The sequence below is a fragment of the Eschrichtius robustus genome, chromosome 14 (assembly GCF_028021215.1).
Source record: "Eschrichtius robustus isolate mEscRob2 chromosome 14, mEscRob2.pri, whole genome shotgun sequence".
NCBI lineage: Eukaryota > Metazoa > Chordata > Mammalia > Artiodactyla > Eschrichtiidae > Eschrichtius > Eschrichtius robustus.
This window is the reverse complement of record NC_090837.1, coordinates 50,714,201-50,720,200: the sequence shown is the minus strand read 5'-3', so window position 1 is coordinate 50,720,200 and position 6,000 is coordinate 50,714,201.

The following is a 6,000-nucleotide window of genomic DNA, read 5'->3' as shown; positions in this document are numbered from 1 at the left end:
AATATACTGCTTTAAAGAATATGTGAACTGCTTCAGTTTACTTTTTATGGACTGAGGCAGGTATGGATTCAGAGTGCCTCTTTAGAGTATCTGAGGGACAGTGACATGATATTTTAGTAGTAAAAAGTCACTGGTGACTGCTGCGTTTTGCCCATGGTTGGTGCTCAGCTTTTGAAAACAATTAAATTGGAGGAGAAAACAAAAACACTTTTCCTTTACCCCTGCCTTCTTTTTAGCTTAAAAATTTCTTATGGGTATTTCTGAGGTAGAATTAGCAGCTTTCTTGGATATGTGTTTTACATTTAAAGAGAGGCTGTGTTAGGTAATTTCTTTCTCCCTCTATTTCTCTTGAGGAGACAGTTGAGTGAGCCTTTGAACATATACACCTTTCCATTTAAAAAATGTGACCAGGAATAAACACCCTTTCTGTGAAGCAGCAGCCACTTCCTGTTCTGGATTCCAGGGCATGGTTTCTCCCAAGGAGCAATGTTAATGGGCCAAATGACCAAAGGCCCTCATGGTTGTTGTTTTTTTTTTTAACATATGCAGATTACATTTATTGAGCACTTACTATGTGGCAGATGTGATACGTGTTCTGCTTACATTTTCTTTCTTTTTTCTTTTAACATCTTTATTGGAGTATAATTGCTTTACAATGGTGTTAGTTTCTGCTGTATAACAAAGTGAATCAGCTATACATATACATATATCCCCATATTGCCTCCCTCTTCCGTCTCCCTCTGACCCTCCCTATCCCACCCCACTAGGTGGACACAAAGCACCAAGCTGATCTTCGTGTGCTATGCGGCTGCTTCCCACTAGCTATCTATTTTACATTTGGTAGTTTATATATGTCCATGCCACTCTCACACGTCGTCCCAGCTTACCCTTCCCCCTCCCCGTGTCCTCAAGTCTGTTCTCTACGTCTGCGTCTTTATTCCTGTCCTGCCCCTAGGTTTATCAGAACCTTTTTTTTTTTTTTTTTGGATTCCATATATATGTGTTAGCATACGGTATTTTTCTCTTTCTGACTTACTTCACTCTATATGACAGTCTCTAGGTCCATCCACCTCACTACAAATAACTCAATTTTGTTTCTTTTTATGGCTGAGTAATATTCCATTGTATATATGTGCCACATCTTCTTTATCCATTCATCTGTCGATGGACACTTAGGTTGCTTCCATGTCCTGGCTATTGTAAATAGAGCTGCAGTGAATATTGTGGTACATGACTCTTTTTGAATTATGGTTTTCTCAGGGTATATGCCTGAGAAATCCCCCTGAGCAGTGGGATCCCTGGGTCATATGGTAGTTCTATTTTTAGTTTCTTAAGGAACCTCCATACTGTTCTCCATAGTGGCTGTATCAGTTTACATTCCCACCAACAGTACAAGAGGGTTCCCTCTTCTCCACACCCTCTCCAGCTTTTATTGTTTGTAGATTTTTTGATGATGGCCATTCTGACCGGTGTGAGGTGATACCTCATTGTAGTTTTGATTTGCATTTCTCTAATGATTAGTGATACTAAGCATCCTTTCATGTGTTTGTTGGCAATCTGTATATCTTCTTTGGAGAAATGTCTCTTTAGGTCTTCTGCCCATTTTTGGATTGGGTTGTTTGTTTTTTTGGTATTGAGCTGCATGAGTTGCTTGTAAATTTTGGAGATTAATCCTTTGTCAGTTACTTCATTTGCAAATACTTTCTCCCATTCTGAGGGTTGTCTTTTCATCTTGTTTATGGTTTCCTTTGCTGTGCAAAAGCTTTTAAGTTTCATTAGGTCCCATTTGTTTATTTTTGTTTTTATTTCTATTACTGTAGGAGGTGGGTCAAAAAGGATCTTGCTGTGATTTATGTCATAGAGTGTTCTGCCTATGTTATCCTCTAAGAGTTTTATAGTGTCTGGCCTTACATTTAAGTGTTTAATCCATTTTGAGTTTATTTTTGGGTATGTGTTAGGGAGTGTTCTAATTTCATTCTTTTACATGTAGCTGTCCAGTTTTCCGAGCACCACTTGTTGAAGAGGCTGTCTTTTCTCCATTTTATATTCTTGCCTCCTTTATCAAAAATAAGGTGACCATATGTGCGTGGGTTTATCTCTGGGCTTTCTATCCTGTTCCATTGATCAATCTTTGTTTTTGTGCCAGTACCATACTCTCTTGATTACTGTAGCTTTGTAGTATAGTCTGAAGTCAGGGAGCCTGATTCCTCCAGCTCTGTTTTTCTTTCTCAAGATTGCTTTTGCTCTTCGGGGTCTTTTGTGTTTCCATACAAATTGTGAAATTTTTTGTTCTAGTTCTGTGAAAAATGCCATTGGTAATTTGATAGGGATTGCATTGAATCTGTAGTTTGCTTTGGGTAGTACAGTCATTTTCATAATGTTGATTCCTCCAGTCCAAGAACATGGTATATCTCTCCATGTGTTTGTATCATCTTTAATTTCTTTCATCAGTATCTTATAGTTTTCTGCATACAGGTCTTTTGTCTCCTTAGGTAGGTTTATTCCTAGGTATTTTATTCTTTTTGTTGCAATGGTAAATGGAAGTGTTTCCTTAATTTCTCTTTCAGATTTTTCATCATTAGTGTATAGGAATGCAAGAGATTTCTGTGCATTAATTTTATATCCTGCTACTTTACCAAATTCATTGATTAACTCTAGTAGTTTTCTGGTAGCATCTTTAGGATTCTCTATGTATAGTATCATGTCATCTGCAAACAGTGACAGTTTTACTTCTTCTTTTCCAATTTGGATTCCTTTTATTTCTTTTTCTTCTCTGATTGCTGTGGCTAAAACTTCCAAAACTATGTTGAATAATAGTGGTGAGAGTCAGCAACCTTTTCTTGTTCCTGATCTTAGTGGAAATGGTTTCAGTTTTTCACCATTGAGAATGATGTTGGCTCTGGGTTTGTCATATATGGCCTTTATTATGTTGTGGTAAGTTCCCTCTATGCCTACTTTCTGGAGAGTTTTTATCATAAATGGTTGAATTTTGTGAAAAGCTTTTTCCGCATCTATTGAGATGATCATATGGTTTTTCTCCTTCAATTTGTTGATATGGTTTATCACATGGACTGATTTGCATATATTGAAGAATCCTTGCATTCCTGGGATAAACCCCACTTGATCATGGTGTATGATCCTTTTAATGTGCTGTTGGATTCTGTTTGCTAGTATTTTGCTGAGGATTTTTGCATCTATGTTCATCAGAGATATTGGCCTGTAGTTGTCTTTCTTTGTGACATCTTTGTCTGGTTTAGGTATCAGGGTGATGGTGGACTCGTAGAATGAGTTTGGGAGTGTCTCTCCCTCTGCTATATTTTGGAAGAGTTTGAGAAGGATAGGTGTTAGCTCTTCTCTAAATGTTTGATAGAATTCGCCTGTGAAGCCATCTGGTCCTGGGCTTTTGTTTGTTGGAGGATTTTAAATCACAGTTTCAATTTCAGTGCTTGTGATTGGTCTGTTTATATTTTCTATTTCTTCCTGGTTCAGTCTCAGAAGGTTGTGCTTTTCTAAGAATGTGTCCATTTCTTCCAGGTTCTCCATTTTATTGGCATATTGTTGCTTGTAGTAATCTCTCATGATCCATGGTATTTCTGCAGTGTCAGTTGTTACTTCTCCTTTTTCATTTCTAATTCTGTTGATTTGAGTCTTCTCCCTTTTTTCCTTGATGAGTCTGGCTAGTGGTTTATCAATTTTGTTTATCTTCTCAAAGAACCAGCTTTTAGTTTTATTGACCTTAGCTATTGTTTTCTTCATTTCTTTTTCATTTATTTCTGATCTGATCTTTATGATTTCTTTCCTTCTGCTAACTTTGGGGTTTTTTTGTTCTTCTTTCTCTAATCGCTTTAGGTGTAAGGTTAGGTTGTTTCTTTGAGATGTTTCTTGTTTGTTGAGGTAGGATTGTATTGCTATAAACTTCCCTCTTAAAACTGCTTTTGCTGCATCCCATAGGTTTTGGGTCATCGTGTTTTCATTGTCATTTGTTTCTAGGTATTTTTGCATTTCCTCTGATTTCTTCAGTGATCTCTTGGTAATTTAGTAGTGTATTGTTTAGCCTTCATGTGTTTGTATTTTTCACAGATGTTTTCCTGTAATTGATGTCTAGTCTCATAGAGTTGTGGTCAGAAAAGGTACTTGATACAATTTCAATTTTCTTAAATTTACCAAGGCTTGATTTGTGACCCAAGATATGATCTATCCTGGAGAATGTTCCATGAGCACTTGAGAAGAATGTGTATTCTGTTGTTTTTGGATGGAATGTCCTCTAAATATCAATTAAGTCCATCTTGTTTAATGTATCATTTAAAGCTTGTGTTTCCTTATTTATTTTCATTTTGGATGATGTGTCCATTGGTGAAAGTGGGGTGATAAAGTCCCCTACTATGATTGTGTTACTGTTGATTTCCCCTTTTATGGCTGTTAGCGTTTGCCTTAAGTATTGAGGTGTTCCTATGTTGGGTGCATAAATATTTACAATTGTTATATATTCTTCTTGGATTGATCCCTTGATCATTATGTAGTGTCCTTCTTTGTCTCTTGTAATAGTCTTTATTTTAAAGTCTATTTTGTCTGATATGAGAATTGCTACTCCAGCTTTCTTTTGATTTCCATTTGCATGGAATATCTTTATCCATCCCCTCACTTTCAGTCTGTATGTGTCCCTAGGTCTGAAGTGGGTCTCTTGTAGACAGCATATATATGGGTCTTGTTTTTGTGTCCATTCAGCCAGTCTGTGTCTTTTGGTTGGAGCATTTAATCCATTTACATTTAAGGTAGTTATCAATATGTATGTTCCTATTACCATTTTCTTAATTGTTTTGGGTTTGTTATTGTAGGTCTTTTCCTTCTGTTTCCTGCCTAGAGAAGTTCCTTTAGCATTTGTTGTAAAGCTGGTTTGGTGGTGCTGAGTTCTCTTAGCTTTTGCTTGTCTGTAAAGGTTTTAATTTCTCTGTCAAATGTGAATGAGATCCTTGCTGGGTAGGGTAATCTTGGTTGTAGGTTTTTCTCTTTCATCACTTTAAACATGTCCTGCCATTCCCTTCTGGCTTGCAGAGTTTCTGCTGAAAGATCAGCTCTTAACCTTATGGGAATTCCCTTGTATGTTATTTGTTGCTTTTCCCTTGCTGCTTTTAATATTCTTTCTTTGTATTTAATTTTTTTAATTTTTTTTATTTTTTAAATGGCAGGTTTTTATTAGTTATCTATTTTATACATATTGGCGTATATACATCAATCCCAATCTCCCAATTCATCCGACCGCCCCCCTTTCCCCCCTTGGTGTCTATACGTTTGTTCTCTACATCTGTGTCTCTATTTCTGCCTTGCAAACCGGTTCATCTGTACAATTTTTCTAGATTCCACATATATGCATTAATATACGATATTTGTTTTTCTCTTTCTGACTTACTTCACTCTGTATGACAGTCTCTAGGTCCATCCACATCTCTACACTTTGTATTTAATTTTTGATAATTTGATTAATATGTGTTTTGGCGGGTTTCTCCTTGGATTTATCCTGTATGGGACTCTCTGTGCTTCCTGGACTTGATTGACTCTTTCCTTTCCCATATTAGGGAAGTTTTCAACTATAATCTCTTCAAATATTTTCTCAGTCCCTTTCTTTTTCTCTTGTTCTTCTGGGACCCCTAGAATTCGAATGTTGGTGTGTTTAATGTTTTCCCAGAGGTCTCTGAGACTGTCCTCAATTTTTTTCATTTTTTCTTTGTTCTGCTCTGCAGTAGTTATTTCCACTATTTTACCTTCCAGGTCACTTATTCGTCCTTCTGCCTCAGTTATTCTGCTATTGTTTCCTTCTAGAGAATTTTAAATTTCATTTATTGTATTGTTCATCATTGTTTGTTTGCTCTGTAGTTCTAGGTCCTTGTTAAATGTTTCTTGTAGTTTCTCCATTCTGTTTCCAAGATTTTGGATCATCTTCACTATCATTACTCTGAATTCTGTTTCAGGTATACTGCCTATTTCCTCTTCATTTGTTTGGTC